Source organism: Hylobates moloch, unplaced genomic scaffold (assembly GCF_009828535.3).
Source record: "Hylobates moloch isolate HMO894 unplaced genomic scaffold, HMol_V3 SCAFFOLD_12, whole genome shotgun sequence".
NCBI lineage: Eukaryota > Metazoa > Chordata > Mammalia > Primates > Hylobatidae > Hylobates > Hylobates moloch.
In genome coordinates, this window is record NW_026652287.1 from 90555372 (window position 1) to 90575598 (window position 20227).

The window sequence follows — 20227 nt, forward strand, 5'->3', positions numbered from 1 at the left end:
TATTTGCAGACTAAAGATCAAACCATGTGATCATATCAATTGATGCAGAAAAAACATTTGACAAAATTCAACATCTATTCACCAAAACAAAGCAAACAAAACAAAAAGGAACTCAACAAACTAGAAATAAACAGGAACTTCTTTAGCTGATAAAAGGCATCTAAAATAAAACTATAGGTAACATCACATCTCATGATGAAAGTCTAAATGGTTACTTCTTAAGATTTTGATGTGGTAGATAGAAATCTAAAATGGCCTTTGAGATTCCTGTTCCCTGCTGTACACACCTTAAATATTCTACTGCCATGGAGGGTGGGTGAGAACAGACAATATAATGGCACATCGCTCCTGTGATTACATTACTATTAGTTAACTGAGTTTATCAAAAGGGAGATTATCTTAGCAGGGCCTGACCTAATCAGGAGCCCTTTAAATGCAGGTGGAGAGTCAGAGAGTTTTTTTCCTTGTCTTGAAGAAGTAAACTGACATTTTGAGACAGCAAGGATGGAAGGGGCCATGTGGCAAGAATTTGAGAACAGGTTCTAGAAGCTGAGAGCAATCTTAACAGCTAACAAGAACCGGGGACTTCAATCACACAACCTCAAGAGACAAAATTCTGGCAACAGCCATGTGAGTTTGAAAGAGAACACTGCACCTTAAATGAGATTCTATCCCCAGTCAAATCTATAATTTCAGCATAGTCATATCCTGAGCAGCGGAACCAGCTAAGCCATCTTCAGACTCCTGGCCCATGGAAGCTTTGTGATTAAAAAAATCTGTGTTGCTTGAAGCTGCCAAGGCAGTGATAATTACTTATATGGCAAGAAAACTTAAACACAGTGGGGAAAATAAGGCAAGGATGTTCATTCCCCCAACTTCTATTCAAGGTCATGCTGGAAGTCCTAGCCAAAGCAAATAAGGCAAGAAAGATAAAAATAATTCTGATTGAAACTTTGAAATAAAATTGATCCTAAATAGGCTGGGCATGGTGGCTCACATCTGTAATCAAAGCACTTTGGGAGGCTGAGGTGGGTGGATCACTAGGTCAGGAGATCAAGACCATCCTGGCTAACACAGTGAAATCCCATCTCTACTAAAAATACAAAAAAATCAGCTGGGCATGATGGCAGGCACCTGTAGTCCCAGCTACTAAGGATGCTGAGGCAGGAGAATGGCGTGAACCTGGGAGGTGGAGCTTGCAGTGAGCTGAGATTGTGCCACTGCACTTGAGCCTGAGCAACAGAGCAAGACTCCGTCTCAAAAAAAAAAAAAAAATTTTGATCCTATTTATAGACCACATGATTGCCTATGTAGAAAATCCCAAATAATCTTTCAAACAAACCAATAAACTCACTCCTAGTGAGAGATTAAGGCGGCTGGGCTTCTGGGTGGGGTGGGGACTTGGAGAACTTTTGTGTCTAGCTAAAGGATTGTAAATGCACCAATCAGCACTCTGTGTCTAGCTAAAGGATTGTAAATGCACCAATCAGCACTCTGTAAAATGGACCAATCAGAAGTCTGTAAAATGGACCAATCAGCAGGATGTGGGCGGGGTCAAATAAGGGAATAAAAGCTGGCCACCCAAGCCAGCAGTGGCAACCTGCTGGGGTCCCCTTCGGAAGCTTTGCTCTTTTACTCTTCTCAATAAATCTTGCTGCTGCTCACTCTTTGGGTCTATGCCTCCTTTATGAGCTGTAACACTCACCAGGTAGGTCTGCAGCTTCACTCCTGAAGTCAGCAAGACCACAAACCCACTGGGAGGAATGAACAACTCCAGACTCACCGCCTTTATGAACTGTAACACTCACCACGAAGGTCTGCAGCTTCACGCCTGAAGCCAATAAGACCATGAACCCACCAGAAGGAAGAAACTCCGGACATGTCCGAACAGAAGGAATAAACTCCAGACACACCATCTTTAAGAACTATAACGCTCACCGCGAGGGTCCGCAGCTTCATTCTTGAAGTCAGCGAGACCAAGAACCCACCAATTCCGGACACACTAGAACTAGTAAAACTGAGGTTAACACCATAGGTTAAAAGTCAACATACAAAATAAGTTTCTTTATGCTAACAATACACAACTGGAAAGCAACTTAAAAATATAATACCATTTATAGTAGCTTACATAAAATGAAATACTTGAGCATAATTCTAAAAATATGTACAGATTTATATGCTGAAAACTAAAATGCTGATGACATGAAACAAACAAGAACCAAAGAAATTGTTAGATTTATTATGTTAATGAATTACAAATATAGATATTGTTAAGTTGGCAATTCTTCCATAATTGGCCTATAGATTTAATGCCATTACAATCAAAATTCCAGCAGGATTTTAGTAGATATAAATAAGCTGATTCTAAAATGTATATAGAAAGTCAATGAAATATTAAAAACCAAACGGTCGTATAAAAATTGTATGTAAAAAGTATGACAGTCTAGAAGAGGCAAAACTATTGAGACAGTGAAAATATTCGTGGTTACCAGGGGTTGCGGGGGGCAAGGAATGAATCAGGATAAATGAATTAGCAGAGCATAGTGGATATTTAGGGCTGTAAAAATACTCTAAATGAAACTATCATGTTGGATACCTGTCATCATACATTTGTCCAAATCCATAGACTGTAAAACACCAAGTATAAACCCCAATACGAACTATGAACTTTGTTAATAATGACGTGTCAATGTTTGTTCATTGACTCTAACAGATGTACCACTCTGGTGGGGGATGTTGATAATTGGGGACGCTAGGCATGTGGTGGGGAGAGAGTATATGAAGTATCTTTGAACCTTCCTGTCCTTTGCTGTGAACCTACACTGCTCTAACAAATTAAGTCTAAAACAAGTAAAACAGAGAAATAAGAAAAAAATCTAAGACAAAAATCTTGTTTTAAACATTTTAATTTGTACCAAACTCTTGCCTATTATAGAAAAATTAGGAAATACAAAAAAAAATCAAACACACTGTCACATATCTTTTATGTGATATACTCTCACTCTAATTCAGTAATATTTTTAAATAAATATATGCTCACTCTGTGCTTTTTCTTCTTCATTTAATTTTCTAAAGACCTATGGCCAAAGTTATTATAAGTAATAAAAATCATCCTTATCTTTTTGGTTATTCAATTTCCGACTTTCTGTTTTCAATTATAGATATTTTCTTGTTTAAACAAATGTAGAAGCCATGGCTAACAAGGAGAATTATGTGATGCTTTCCTTTCAGGAGTAGTTAATTTTGGCAGTCAGTTTAGCAGGAAGCAACATCCCCATTTCCAGCCCACGATTCAGAGAACCAAAACGTTCTTTCAAATATGTGTAGTTTTGATTATAATTTCCAAAAATTTAGAGCCTCATTTTGATACAAATAAAGTGAGCATATGTCAAAGATTTACTTAATTCATTAATGAAGGAACAGCAACTTGGTAAGGCAGGTCCAAAGTGAATTGGAGAGAGCACAAGTAATTATGGCAGAAAAACAGGACGCTACAATTAGATTGCTATATAGAATCAAAGCTGGTTAACGTCCTATAGGACATTAAAGTCATAATTTTGCTGATATCATTTGAATCTCCACCAAATAAAATTCATTTGCAAAGCTATGAGAGAGAAGTCATCATTGCTATAGGACAAGTATTATTTGCATACTTTTGGCTTATCTACAAATTAACATCTTTACTTTGGAGCTGTAAAATATATTAATAAGTAGTAAATGGGAAATTAAATAAAGGCACGTTCACCTAGAGACATAAAGTGTCACTGCATGACCCTGACAGAATAAACAATGATCCTTCTTGCCTATTTCTGTTTTAGATGTATTTTCCTAATGATTTTATATTTACAAGTTAAGGGATGAAGAGGTTCATGTGATTACAGATCTATTTTTAAATGCTACTGATAATTATGAATATGCAAAGTATTTGTAACAAGTATGAATCTGCTGCATAGATTCTGAGGTTAAACAATAAAAGTCATTTTCCTTAAGCAAATTAACTCTGGAAGAGTCTCTGTTCACCAGCTGGTTGTGAAATTTAATCGTTATCATTTTTGCCATCACTTATCTCCTATTACCCCTTGGGCATGACGAGATGGTCCATTCAAAAACCCTTTCTTCAGTCTTTCCATACCATGTCCTTAGTTTTTATACAAAGTTTCTAATGTATAGCATCTAACATCTGGTTCACATTTAGTCATCACTGTCTGAGAGGTACTACATTTGGTTGGGGCTTAAATTCCCATTATTGGTGTAATCGGCAGCAGTATGTATTCTTTCAGCCTCTGGAGAACTTCTTCCCTAAAGAACCATTCCCCATAGGGCCACCATCTTTGACTCATTTTCCTCCTGCTTATCTGTGGCAATTGCAGCCCCTTTCTTGATAAGACACAACAAAACCCAAACCAAAACAAACGAACATTCCAAAATAAGACTTTTAGGATGTTTTCTTCATACCACATAGTTAATCTCAGGGTATGTGTGTGTTTGGAAGATGTAAGAGGATTCGTAATAACACCAGGAGCAGGTATACTGAGAAGTGAAAGAAGGTTAAGCTTCAGAACTTCACTTATTCTGAGTCCCTTCCAAATCCCTGGAAAGACTTTAGCAATTTGTTCATGTGGCAGTCATATGTTTCTGCAAAATTTACAAAAGTAAAGAAATTTAATCACATTTGGTTAAACTACTATCCTTTCCTCTATGAACTTCTAGGTAGATTCTCTTCACATATGTGGAGGTGTGAAGGTTGTAGGGGTTGACAGAGGGACATTAGAGTAGATGATAGTATTTTAGAAATTTGGTAAAGGAGTTAAGTTTGGTGGAATGGATATATTTATTGGCTTGCAGTACTGCCAGATATATTGCTAGCATGGTTTCACAGGCTAGGGAGTGGGATAGTTGCAAAGCTAAAAGCTTTCTAAATTACTACTAATAAGAGTAAATTGTGACCAACTTCACTAGATGACAACTGAATTACCATTTTCTTTCTATAAATGATATTGTGGAGTCATTTTTATATAAAAAGGATCAAACAGTATACAAGAAAAGCATAAGGGAACAAATAGCATTATGGAGATGGGTTAGATAGTAAATTATGCATTTTTTTCAGGATTTTGTGATGTTTTTCAGTTTTTTTTGTTGTGAGTTCTGGAATACATGTGCAGAACGTACAGGTTTGTTACATAGGTATATGCATGCCATGGTGGTTTGCTGCACTCATCAACCCGTCATGTACATTAGGTATTTCTCCTAATGCTATCCCTCCCCTAGCCCCCAACCCCACAACAGGTCCCGGTATGTGATGTTCCCCTCCCTGTGCCCATGTGTTCTCATTGTTCAACTCCCACTTATGAGTGAGAACATACGGTGTTTGGTTTTCTGTTCTTGTGTTAGTTTGCTGAGAATGATGGTTTCCAGCTTCATCTATGTCCGTACAAAGGACATGAATTCATCCTTTTTCATGGCTGCATAGTATTCCATGGTGTATATGTGCCACATTTTCTTTATCCAGTCTAACATTGAGGAGCATTTGGGTTGGTTCCAAGACTTTGCTATTGTGAACAGTGCTACAATAAACATTCATGTGCATGTGTCTTTATAGTAGAATGATTTATAATCCTTTGGGTATATACCCAGTAATGGGATTGCTGGGTCAAATGGAATTTCTGGTTCTAGATCATTGAGGAGTCATTACACTGTCTTCCACAATGGTTGAACTAATTTACACTCCCACTAATGGCATAAAAGCGTTCCTGTTTCTCCACATCCTCTCCAGCATCTGTTGTTTCCTGACATTTTAAAATCTGTAGTGTATTACGATTTGTTTTCTTAGTCTAACTAAATGTTCATTTTCATACTTCATTTTGAATTCATAATTTTTTATTATTTTTCTTAAAGAGGGCCCTCAAAATTAATTTTTAGGACTCACAAAACCTGAGACAAGCTTTTGGCTCCCTTTAGTGTGGAGTCTGGTGGGTATTTTCATATGCAGAAATTGCTTTTTGTTATTTTGAGTTTCTTATAGGACTGAAAAAAATACACATCATTTAAACAGATGATCCTGCACCACATTATGTTTTATGTTGTCATTAACCTGCTGTTGATAGATATATAGGCTACTTAACATGTACTACAGTATTCTAGATATTAACAGTCATATCAAGGATTTTTAGATTTTCTTTTATCTCTACAGAATAAAGAGTCTACCTGTAGTTTGTGTAGATAAACTCAAATGAATATGTGTACATATTCTCTTGCCTCAATCTGTCTTGAAAAAAAAAATCCATGGGAAACTGAGAAAAAAACATTTTAAACATACCCAGGTTGAGAATTAAAATGGTATTAAACAAGTCTTCAGAATTTCATTCCCCATGTCTACTGCTCCCCAGATGTAAAATATGTGTGACAAAAATATATCTTGGCCCATGACGGGAGCAATAGAAACTAACTATAATACACAGCTGATTTTAATTTATACATTATAGCTGATTAAATAGCTAGCTAATTTCAATAAAGTGCTAAAAGTACAATGTTAATGATATAACTCCCAAACTTTATTCTTAAAAGTTTTCTTTTAATTATTAATGCTTTCTACCCAAATAATTAAAAATTATATTGATACTATATATGGTAATAACCATCCTTCCTATTTAAGCTGGCTCATTATCTCCACAATTCCATTCAGGACACATATGAGGACTTAACAAAAGTATGACAACCCACAATTATAAGAACATATGAAAGTAAGAGTGACAACAATCTAATTTCAGACAATTTGCACTAATTATAAGGCCTACAAAATGAAAAACAGGAATCATTTTGTGAGTTAAAACTGAAAAAAATTACCCTTGGAAAGTAAACAGACTCATTTGTCTGAGAGATGGCCAGGAAATGTTTTCTCACACATTTTCTTTCTGATTTGTGGGTCCACGGATTGCATAATCAAGAAAATAGAGCAGTCTTCTCTACATCATATTGATTTCAATTTATGAGGCAACAGGAATGCATCCCCTAATCTTCCACACCCCGCAAAAAAATACACATGATCACATGATACTTTTTTATGACTATATTCCAAAATCTTAGTGCAGATAATGAATACCTCAGGACTAGGAGAAACAACAGCTTCACATTACATCTTAGCAGATGGTGCACAAGTGCAACCAACGAAATGTTTGTGTCTCCCCATATTTCAAATGTTGACACTCTAACCCCCAACGTGATGCTATTAGGCAATGGGGCCTGTGGGAAGTAATTAGGTCATGAGGTGGAGTCCTCATGAATGGGGTTAGTGCTCTTATAAAAAGAACTTCAGAGAGTTATCTCTTCCCCTTTACACCACGGGAGAATGCAACAAGAAGTTAGCAATCTGCAGCTGTAAAGAGGGCCCTCGCCATGCTGGCACCCTGGTCTTGGCTTCTAGTCTACAAAAGTGTGAGAAATAAATATCTTTTATTTATAAGCTACCCAGTCAATGCTACATTGTTATAGCACTTCCAATTGACAAAGACACCACATAAGTAATATATTTAAGGAGAGGGAAAGAATGAACAGTACTGCATCTTGTAAAATACATTCTCCCTTGTATTTCATCATTTCAAAGTTTTATAAGGAAATAATAGAGTGAGTGAAGATAATATTGCAACCCAATGGAGCTACAGGAAGTGAATGGCTATGAAACACTAAACATGGGGATAAGGGCTGGGACATTTCTTCAGTTCTGCAGGGATCAACAGTAGAGGCAGGTTTTATTAATTCTGATTGTGATGTTTCTAGGGATTTGTTTTTAAATTGAACATTCTGCCGTTTGAGCTGTTTCTACAGAAAATAAGGCTATGCAATAATGTTTCTTGTACACACTGGTCCATGCCATCTCTGGGACTGTTTTATCTTTCATTTTGCTCCCTGTCTGCTTCCTTCTCAGCCTTCCCTCTGATACTACACAAGAGGACTAGTCCAGGAATCAGGGCCAAGCACAAGCTACATATCCTAAATTTTGGGCAACAATGAGACTAGGAGAACTCTGTTTCATCAAGCCTGAGTCCTAAAGAAAAGAAAGACTAACGTAGGGCCTCTAAAAAGCATTTTCTCCTAAAAGAAAAATATAAAATAAAACAATCCTGAAGATGTACAGGCCTACCTCCAAAAAGTATATCGTACATAAAGAAAAGAAATTATTTAAGAAGTAAATTGGCAATGGTATTGATTTGAGCAAAGCCTCAGCTGCTGTAACTATAAATCTCTGATGCACAATAATTAAAACAAGGGTTTCTTTCTGATGTGACAGTACAGCCCATCTACAGCAGGAGTCAGCAGTCTTCCACGGGGTTATTTAGGAACCCAGGTTTCTGCCATCTTGTTGCTCTGCCATTGTTACACTTGGTTCTATGGTTGAAGGCCATTGCCAGGTTCACACTGCAGACTGCAGGAAGGTAGAAAAGATATGGCCCAAGGAAAGTGAATTATGTGTATTTTAGAAATTACATGGAAGTGGAAACTCCTACTTACTCTAATCTTTTTTGCTGGAATAAAATAACATGGTCACATCAAGTTACATTTTTGGGAAATGTAGTCTGTACCTGTGCAGCCATGAGCTAAGAGAGAAAAGAATATATTTTTGTTTGTTTGTTTTGGAACAACCCAAAGGTTGTCCTTGCAGGATATAAGACAACACAGATTCTGGGAGGTATGGAAACAAACTACAGGGACCAAACAGGCTGAGACAAAGTTCAAAATAATGTTCGAGTTGGTTTAAGTGAGAAGTCGGCACAGGTAAACCCAAAGAACACGATTAACACTGGAAAATTCAATTACTAAAACAAAAGATGCGATTTCGACAAGAGTAGAAGACAAACATGACGATAGATTAGATGATAGACACTGAAGGAGGATGGAGGCAAAATAATCCAGAATCAACATAAAAAGTATGTATGTTCTCAAACGGAAAAAAAAAAATAATAAAAATATGTATTAAAAAAATACTTTTCTAAGCTTGAAAATGGAATGGAAATACAGCTTATAACATACGAGTAAAATTAATAAGAAGAGAGACAAAGTTAGGCGAAACAATAATAAAGAAATATGTAAGAATTATGAAAACTACTAAATTATAAAACTGGTCACTGACAATGGAAAATATCTGGTTGGTATCTGCAACACTGAATCCCAGAAGATGTAAAAAGAATTTAGATAGTTAATGTTTGTAATCTAGCTTTTTCTGTTCTAAGACAAGTCACAATTCACAGAGATAAAGGTTTATAATATATATATGATAATATATTTTATATATATATACTTCCTGAAAAACCCTTGAAATAAAGCAAGAGTAATACAAAATAAAGAACACACGCATGCATTAGATGTGTAAGACTTTATTCAGTTTCCTTTCTTTCTTTCTTTTCCTTTCTTTCTTTCTCTCTTCTTTCTTTCTTTTTCCTTTCTTTCTTTCTCTCTTCTTTCTCTTTCTTTCTTTCTTTCTTTCTTTCTTTCTTTCTTTCTTTCTCTCTCCCTCTTTCTTTCCTTTTCTTTTCTTTCTCTTTCTTTCTTTCTTTCTAGATGGAGTCTCACTCTGTCGCCCAGGCTGGAGTGCTCACTGCAAGCTCTGCCTCCCGAATTCACACCATTCTCCTTTCTCAGCCTCCTGAGTAGCTGGGACTATAGGTACGCGCCACTGTGACCGGCTAAATTTTTGTAATTTTTAGTAGAGATGGGGTTTCACTGTGTTAGCCAGGATAGTCTCGATCTCCTGAACTCGTGATCTGCCCCCTTGGCCTCCCAAAACGCTGAGAATACAGGTGTGAGCCACCACACCCAGCCCAGTTTTCTTTATAAAATTCCCTAATCATAAACTTTTTTTATTTGCTTAGTTTCCATATATTATTAATTTTTCCATATACAATTGACTTTATTAATCTATTACTATTGGTTTTTGATGCTGCAGTAAAATATTACTACAAACTTAGCAGTTTAAAACATATACATTTATTATTTTAGTGCATTTGTGGGTCAAGTGTCCCAGCACAGCTTTGCTGGGTCTTCTGCTGGAGGTTTTCATAAAGCTACAATGAAAGAGGCAACTGGGACTCTTGTCTAATCTGAAGCTTGACTGGCGAAGGATTTGCTTCCAACATCAGGTCGCTCTTCGCAGCACTCAGTTTCTTATGGGCTGTTAGAGGATTTGGTTCCTTGACTGGAGGCTACCCTTGGTTCCCTGCCATATGGGCCTTCCAGTATGTTCACATGCTTTCTTATACCCAGCAAGGGAGAGTGTCTCCTCATAAAAGGAGTTGAAATTGTACGTAATGTCATCACAGAAGTGATATCCCATGACATTTGCCTAAATTTGTTGGTTAGTATCAAGTTACAGACTCTGCCCACACTCAAAATAGGGAAATTACACAAGATGTAAATATTAAAAAGTGGGAATCCCTGGGGGCCACTTTAGATTCAGCCTGTTGACTACCCAGAATAGAATTAATCATATAGACAAATATATTATATAATCCTTTAGATCCTTCTTTTTTTTTCCAGAAGACTTCTCTCCTGGGACTTCTTTTCCCTTAACCACTATGTTGGTTTCTTTCTATCCTATATTCTATGTTCTTTTCCTTTTTTTCATTTTTATTTTTCCCCTTTTTGTTAAGTACATTCTCTAATAGCTGAGAAATTCAATTTTTTGTGATTTTTCAGAAATAATAATGTTCTTATTTCTTTCTTACATTTGACTTATTATTTAGGGATACACAGAATATAAATTTAAAGTACTTCCCCTCACGTGATTGATAGTATTGTTTCATTATGTTTTAATTTGCAGTGTTATTTTCCAGTGTTAGAGAATATACATGTAAACAAGAATTTCTGTACATTATAGTAATGTTAGTCTTTCTGGACAGTGTTCTATCAATTTATATCAAAAGTTTTCAATAAGTTTATATCCTTTGTCCTTTTCAGGATGTTTTTTCCTAAGGAAATAATTAAACATTTAGTTTCACAATAATATTCATCTTTGTCTTCTAATAGTCAAAATTTAAAAATAGTTGTAATTCTGAGTTAGAGAAGATTTGTTTAACAGCTAATCAAGTGATTAAATGCATGCCTACATACATAAGCATTCACCAATTCTTATATTTTTCAAAGAATATTATTCACTGCAAAAATAGGAACCAATAATTTACATACACAAATCTATATTATGTGTAAATATTTATAGAAAAACATAAGAAGGAAATTTTGAAGGGGCCAACAGTGATTAGTTATCACTGGTTAGCCACTTATGCATAGACTTTACTTTCTTTTTTTATTTCATAAAATTTTCAAATCCTACTGAAGGAGAACAATCATAAGGAAAAATTTAAATTTAGTCTCCAGTGAGAGATAATTAAATTAAATGTTATGCTTTCCTAAGTATAGATTGGTGTTTTTTGCCAAGGAGCAATTCTGCCCTCACACCACCACCTCTAGAGGACACTTGGCAATGTCTGGAGGCATTTTTTTGCTGTTTTAACTGAAGGGCTGCTAGTAGTATCTAGCAAGGCCAAGGATGTTGCTAGATCTTCCAAAATGTGCAGAACGCTCCTCCCCTCCCCAGGAAAAAAAAGTTATCTGTTTCAAGATGTCAATAATGCCTATGTCAAAAAGCCTACTCTAGGGGGATGTAGCGGTACCTATGAAAGAATACCTGATCCAGTAGATCTCTGTGATTTGCATTCCTAAACATGAAAGTAGCTTACGTTTTAATTATCCCTTCAATGAGGACACAGTTCCACCTTTGCACTGACACCTCCACCATTTAGATAGCATCAGTGTGACAGGAGGAGCCACAGTTATATATTTTCCATTCACCTATGCACCATGTATCAGACACAAGACAAATTTCCCATTGACAGAGTAAGCATCTAGACTTTTGGGCAGTTTAGAAAAGATGAAAGCCTCAAATGGAGAACACTGGACATTCTGCAAATTTTGAGAGTAGAAATTTCCAAGAAATTGATTGGAAAATTAAAATAAACGAAACCATTGACTTCTGTTTAATAATTTGTACATGCTACACTCAAATATATTGTTATAATGTGAAAAGCATTATTAAAAATATATAATGTTCCTAATATTAAGTAATATTATTGAATGTTAACTAAATAATGCCTTTTAAATAAAAAAAAAAGCACCTAAATGCATGTGTCTAGTAAAGTTCCTAGCAGATAGTAAGTGTTTATTAAATATTTGTCGACTGAGGAAAGAAAGAAAGCAAGAAAGACAGCAAGAAAGCAGGAGAAAGCAAGAAAAAAAATGACCAAATATGTGGAAGTTGAGCTATGAAGTAGTCAGGCTAAAAATACAGAAATGAACTCCATAGTCAGAGTCAGATCGAAATCCAAGGTCAGCTTGAAACTAAATATGCCTTTTTTTTCCTGAGCTGTTCTTTACCTGCTTCATTTATCAAAACTTTAGATCCTACTTTGATATTGCCATTTTCTCTCCTACTCCAGCTTATGTATTTCTTACTCTGGTATATTAACCCCATGCTGGTTCTAGCCTTGTTGATTTATTTTAGTACCTAAAAATCTGAGTTCATGGAACTTATCTTTACATATAACTCAACACATCATTAGCTATTTTAGTAATAAAACTAAAACTTCTCCATATAATGATTCAAAAAATCCAGGCTTAATACACTATTTTTTAGTTAAAAGATAATTATTTAGATTGATTTTTTGAAAAATAACAACAGAGCTAACAGAGATATTCACGAAAACAAGTATGTAATGCCATTACTGTAAGACCTAATCTGCTAAAGCTCATCATCACTGGGCATCAGAGAAATGCAAATCAAAACCACTGTGAGATACCACCTCACACCAGTTAGAATGGCGATCATTAAAAAGTCAGCAAACAACAGGTGCTGGAGAGAATGTGAAGAAATAGAAACACTTTTACACTGTTGGTGGGACCGTAAACTAGTTCAACTATTGTGGAAGACAGTGTGGTGACTCCTCAAGGATCTAGAACTAGCAATACCATTTGGCCCAGCCATCCCATTACTGGGTATATACCCAAAGGATTATAAATCATGCTGCTATAAAGACACATGCACACGTATGTTTATTGCAGCACTGTTCACAATAGCAAAGACTTGGAACCAACCCAAATGTCCATCAATGATAGACTGGATTAGGAAAATGTGGCACATATACACCATGGAATACTATGCAGCCATAAGAAGGGATGAGTTCATGTCCTTTTTAGGGACATGGATGAAGCTGGAAACCATCATTCTGAGCAACCTATCGCAAGGACAGAAAACCAAACACCGCATGTTCTCACTGATAGTTGGGAACTGAACAATGAGAACACTTGGACATAGGGTGGGGAACATCACACACCGGGGACTATTGTGGGGTGGGGGGAGTGGGGAGGGATAGCATTAGGAGATATACCTGATGTACATGATGAGTTAATGGGTGCAGCACACCAACATGGCACATGTATACATATGTAACAAACCTGCACATTGTGCACATGTACCCTAGAACTTAAAGTGTATATAGATATAAAGATGTTGTTTAAAACAATTATTGTGACACAAGTGCTACTCAGTAAATGAGTCAGCTAAACCAGTAAGGCAACTCAAAAAGTTGAGTCTTTAGGGTGGAAAAGCAAATTTTATTGCCTATTGCTCGGAATGTAATGTTGACTATGAAATTTTAAAACACTCAATTTTAAAAAGTTTAAGGTCTCAATTATAAACAAGACATTTGTAATTATTGTAATACAATATGTGAATATTCACTTTATTTTTAACATAATCCTTGAGAAAATGCAAGAACAGATAAAAATAGATTATGAACATAAGATAGTGTTTTATAACTTTGCAATATTATATGTTTTCATATCATGTTTTAGATCATACATTTTGTATCAATTTTATATTGTATGTTTTATATCGTAGACGTTTTATATCAATTATCATGTTTTATATCATATGTTATACATAGATAAGTAGCTATAGAGATAGACATAGAGATAATATATTAGTCCATTCTCACACCGTTATAAAGAAATACCTGAGAGTGGGTAATTTATAAAGAAAAGAGATTTAATTGGCTCATGGTCCAGCAAGCTGTACAGAAAGGATGGCAAGGGAGGCCTCGGGAAACTTGCAATCATGATAGAAGGCAAAGAGGAAGCAGGCACATCTTCCCATGGCCAGAAGAAGAGGAAGAGAGAGAAGGGGGGAAGGTGCTCCACACTTTAAAACATCCAGATCTCTTGAGAACTCTATCATGAGAACAGCACTCAGGGGATGGTGCTAAACCATTAGAAACCACCCCCTTGATCCAACTGCTTCCTACCAGGCCTCACACCCAGCATTAGGGATTACATTTAGATTTGGATGAGGACACAGATCCAAACCACAACAGATAGATACACTGTATCTAAAATAATAGGTGTTCTACACTTAGCCTTTCTAAAGCGTTTTTCATATGTTTTTAACAATGAATATATAGAAAGCATGAAACCGTAAAATGAAATTTGAGAGTTCCTTTTACCACGTTTGTTTTGCCATATTTGTGCCACTTCCCTAGAGAAGCATCCTTAATGAGCTCCTTGCCTCTCAGGACCTCCTTTGAGCCAACTTGGGCTTCCATGGCCAACTCTCACTTTACAGTTATTTCCTGACTCACTCTTTACACTGAATCATGCCTATTGTATGATGCACTCTCTCACAGCCTTTGACCCGTTTAATGATAGCTAGCAAGTGGAAAACAAAAACAAGCAATGATTGCATACTTGTGTCTTTTCAACATTGTGTTTGTTTAGTAACTACCAGTTTAATCTTTACCAGGTCATATGCAATTGTATCAATACCCAGTAATGATCTCTCAGCACACTAATTTTATTTACATTCTCCACGTGGCATTGATCACTTTCCATCTATTTTACTATTGGTAGTTCCTAACCTCGTATCCTGTATTGGCAATGATATCTTTAAGGTTTTTCATCTAATGATTATTGTGGGGGTTTTTTGCTGTTTGTTTTCGAGACAGAGTCTCCTTCTGTCGACCAGGCTGGAGTACCAGTGGTGCCATCTTGGCTCACTGCAACCTCCGCCTCCTGGGTTCAAGTGATTTTTCTGCCTCAGCCTTTCAAGTGCCTGGGATTACAAGTGCACCGCAGCATGCCGGGCTAATTTTTATATTTTCTTTAGTAGAGACAGGGTGTCACCATATTGACCAGGCTGGTGTCGAACTCCTGACCTCAAGTGTTTCACCCATCTCGTCCTCCCATCTCGACCCTCCTGGTCATAATTATTGTTTTGGGGCCTTTTTTTTTTTTTTTTTGAGACCCAGTCTGGCTCTGTCGTCCAGGCTGGAATGCAGCGGCACGATCTTGGCTCCCTGCAACCTCTGCCTCCTGGGTTCAAGCGGTTTTCCTGCCACCCTATGGGGTAGCTGGAATTACAGGCGCCAGTTTCCCCATGTTGGCTAGGCTGTTCTTGAACTCCTTGTCACTAGTGGAGGATCGCGACTGCAAGTTGTCCAAGTTCTTGGCATTTTGAACAAATAATTGGACAGAACACCCAGCAAAGCAAACAAAGTATGAAGCAACAAAAGAATGAAAGTAGGGATTTGTTGAAAAGGAAGTACACTCCACAGTGTGGGAGCAGACACGAGCAGCAGCTCAAGGGCCTGGATACAGTGCCTTCTTGGGTCCAAATACCCTCTAGAAGTTTCCCATTGGCTACTTCATGCTCACCTCCTGTAACCGAAGTAGTAGCCCTCAATCAGTCTGATTGGTTGCAGACAGCAGCCATTCAGAGGCTAGAGTGAAGTTACAAAGTTGCAAACCAAAACTCACCCGCACTCAGTATGATTTGTTGCAGGCAGCCAATCTCCCATCTGTCATGCAGAAAGCGTCAAAGGGAGTAGCCTCTGATCCTTGTATTACTTAGAGTGGAAAGTTAGGATTTTCCTTTCAATTTAGTTCTAGAATGTCGGCATGAAACAGCCTTAGGTTTCCTGCCTCCAGACCCTATTCTCCTGCCTGGTCCTGACCTCCAGTGATCTGCCTGCCTCGGCTTCCCAAAGTGCTGGGATTTACAGGCGTGAGCCACCACACCCGGCCAGATCTAAAGATTATTTTTACTTTCGGTCCAATGGTCATTTCTTTCTCCCTTCAATTATATTCTATATTTATACTCCAGATTAGTGCTCTGGGAATGCCAATCCTATGAAGCCCCAAAGTGTAGATTGTGGAATGATACAGTAATATTAAGATGAAAGGGAATGAACTGGTAAGATTTTTATTTTCACTTTTTTTTTTTTTTCGACTCAGTCTCGCTCTATCACCCAGGTTGGGGTGCAGTGGGCGTGATCATAGCTCACTGTAACCTCAAACTCCTGGACTCAAGCCCTCCTCCCTCCCATCTCAGCCTCCTAAATAGCTGGGACTATGGATATGTGTCACCACGCCCAATCAATTTTTTATTTTTATTCTTTGTAGAGATGGGACCTCACTGTGTTGCCCAGGCTAGTCTCAGACTCCTGGCCTGAAGTGATCCTCCTGCCTTGGCTTCCTGAAGTGCTGGGATTACAGGCTTGAGCCACCACACCCGGCCTATTACATACTTTTTTAGTCAGGTTTATTAAGGCATATTATAAATAGGATAAAATGTATCCATTTTACGTTTATAGTTGGATGAGTTTTTGACAACTCTATGTGATTATGCAAATATCATTAAAATCAAAATATAAAACATGCTATAAACCTGAAAAATTTATTTGGATCACTTTGCAGTTAATCCCCTCTCCCCAATTAAAGTCTTGTCAGTTATTAACCTGTTTCCTCTCCCTATAGTTTTATCTCTTCTCAAGTGTCAAATCAATGGAAACACATAGACTTTTGTGTTTAGTTTCTTTTACTTGGCATAATGCTTTTAACATTCATCCATTTTGTCAAATATCTCAGCATTCATTCCCTGTCATTGCTGCATGGTATTCTGTTTAATAGATGTACCACAATTTGTTGATCAATCTCCAGTTAATGGAGTTTGGGAACTCTTCTTGTGTTTGGCAATTATTATATTTAAAAAAAACTTTCAATGAAAATCATCATATAACAATTTATACGTACTTATCGTTTTCCTTGGATAAATACTTGGGTTAGGTTATAAGTGTATTTGTAACTTTATAAAAAACTTGCAAAGTGTTTGTCAAAGTGGCTACATCATTATACATTTCCACCAGCAATGTATGAGTATCTAGCTGTTCCACATCATTACCAACAATTGGCATTGTCTGGTTGTTTGTTAGTATATTTTTTCTTTTTTTTTCAGCCTTTCTAGTGTGTAGGTAAAAGTATCTGCTTTAAATTTCACTTTCTTAATGACTACTGATGCTAAATATCTTTTCTTGTCATTTATCATCCATATACATTATGAATTACCTGCTCAAATATTTCTGCTCATTTGTAAGTTACATTTTTTATGTTCATGTTGTTGAATTTAAAATATTCTTATGTACTCTAGATTCAGGTCTTTTATTAAATATAGAACACTATTTTGCAAATATTTTCTTTAGTCTGTGTCTTGCCTTTTCATTCTCATAGAAGTTTTCTAAGAACAGAAGATTTAATTTTGATGAAATCACATTTATCTATCTTTTCTTTTATAGTTTGTGCTTTTTGTGTACTATCTAAGAAATCTTTGCCTAACCCAAGTTTACCCATATTTTTTCTCTGTTCCCTTTTAGAAGTTTTATGATTTTATCTTCTCATTTTAAGTCTGTGATATAGTTTAAGTTCCATTTTATGTGTTTTTGCCAAGTGTTGGTTAACAATAATTTATTGTCTATTTCAAAAGAGCTAGAAAAGATGTGGAATGTTTCTAACACAAAGAAATGATAACTTTTAGGTGATGGATATCTTAATTACCCTGATTTGATCGTTACACATTGTATACTGTATCAAAATATGATATGTACCTCATAAATACATATAATTATTATGTATCAATTTAAAAAATATTTTAACTGCTTTTAATTTGACTGGCCTTGGGTGTTGGATTTAACAGAAGACTTCATACAATACCTTAATCCCAAAAAATGCCCTCAGTGATATAAATTATGAGACTACTCAATTAGAGAGTTATAGGAAGCATGTGGGAATTATGTGGGCTTATGATTAACTGTAAAAAAATAGAACCAGTTTTTGTGTAAAGTTTAAGGCAGAATACAAGTCTGACCTATTTATAATCAATCAAAGAAAATTTTGTTTAGGCAATGCTAACTTTCAACAAAGTAGCAGTTTTCTAAATTTATTCCAGCATGATTACTGAAAAGATAAACTTTTTATCATGGAATGTCTGTTTTACGTTTACATAGCTTCAAGATACCATTTCATATATTGGCAAATCCCTAAAATGTTTTTTAAAAAGGAAAGCTTTGTTGATTCTATAAGCAAATTTTACCACTAAGTAGAAATATCTTTAACATTTTGGTTAGCATAGCTTTCGATTAAGACATTTTTGAACTTTTATGCTATTTTTTCCAGCAGTGATAACGCATGAAACAAAGAAAAAGTGCCAAAAGATATGTTATGCAAACATGGTCACATTATTTTAAATAATAGGAGAGTTATGAGAATGGTAGTTTTATTTTATATGCTTAAGAATGTTTCATGTAATCATAATCACATTGTTTCTAAGCTATGTACCATGGCGATGATGTCAATGGGATCAAATAATCACATTTTCCACCTATATTCAAATATCCAAGTAATTATTTCAAAATAACATATTTTAATTATAGAATAAGATTGCAGAGTAAGAAGCATATTGAGGTATTGATAGACAAGAGAAGTGGTTTTGTAATTAGCCATATCAAGTACTAAAAATCCAAACCAGATATATTAGAGTAGTAATTCATTGTAACATAAATGATCAGAAGTGGGATACCACCAATTTTAGTGTTTGACATTCATCAATTTGTTTAACTGGGGAAACTCTGAAAGTAAAAATTTTAAAATTCACATATCAGTACTAAAAGTTCTTTTGCCTGAGAAAATATATTGTGGCATAACATTATAGAATGATTTGATATTTGCCTATATTCCAGACTCCTCTAAATTACATGTATATTTAGTATATGTTATCTGGACTCTAATATAAAGTAATGTTCTTTTTATCAAGAATCCTATTCGTTTCATAAAACAGTTTTTTTTTCCTGTAAGTTAGTATCCCATATTGGATTTTGATTAATGACATCAGTAGTTTCATTTTAAATCTTTTTTAATCTATTGTAGAAATCACATAGATCTATAGGATACGAAATGTTGTGTGGTTGTTTGAAAGACCATACAATAGTCTGTTAACTAAAAAGTATCATTTTCTCTTCCCTTATGAGGAATTACATTACCAGCTCATCAAAGTATAATGAACTTACATTAACATGGATGCAGCTGCTGTCAGAGAACATCCTCAGTCTTGGAGGAGAATTATACCTTTAGAAACAAATGTTTGAGAATGATTAGAGCATGAAATAGTCATATAAAACATACAAATTTGTCCAGTTCTAAAGGTCTAACTTTCATTTTACAATATATATTTTATAATGTTAATGTCACAGAATGTGGATTCTAGCTGTATTGCCATTAGAGTTCTATATTACCCGCTTTCTTGAATGTTTAGGTAGAGTGAATAATACCTGATTATTTGAATTTACCATCCTATAATGTTTAACAGTAATGCCTTCAGGAGTTATTGAGCTGTGAAAGGTTATTTTCTCCTCTTCCTAATGATTCCAGGCTGTTTTCCAGCACATCATGACTTTGACTATTCTTTTCTTTCTTTCTTTCACTTGTCAGAATAACTACATTGATGAGTCTTAATTATTTCTATGATTGCTTCTAATATTCTGTCTTTTGCAATTCTACTAAAAAATTAAGGCACAGAAGAAAACAGAAACAAATCTTTTATAAACCTAAAATTTCTGACAGTTTAGTCATCAATTGCTATATTATTCACTCACAAAACAAAATCCATGAGATTTTGTAACAAATGCACCATTCTAGATGCTGGATAAATAGATTTTACTACTGTTGTCCACTTCCCATTTTGCATTCGTGTTCTAGATGCTTGAAGCTGTCAGAAATCTGTTCACCAAAAAATTACTCAGTATTTGGTTTCATCAACCTGTACATTGGTTCAGAAGGTAAAATGATGGGAAACTGAATTGCA

At 35.7% G+C, this 20227-nt stretch overlaps 1 long non-coding RNA gene across 1 annotated transcript in view; it reads right to left on the bottom strand.

The window, feature by feature from the left end:
• Positions 1–19493, bottom strand: part of LOC131380714 (uncharacterized) — an 86584-nt gene extending 67091 nt beyond the window's left edge. The window contains exon 1 of the long non-coding RNA XR_009208825.1: positions 19434–19493. This is a non-coding gene — a long non-coding RNA (uncharacterized LOC131380714). The remainder of the gene's footprint in view (positions 1–19433) is intronic.
• Between the last annotated feature and the right edge of the window lie 734 nt (positions 19494–20227).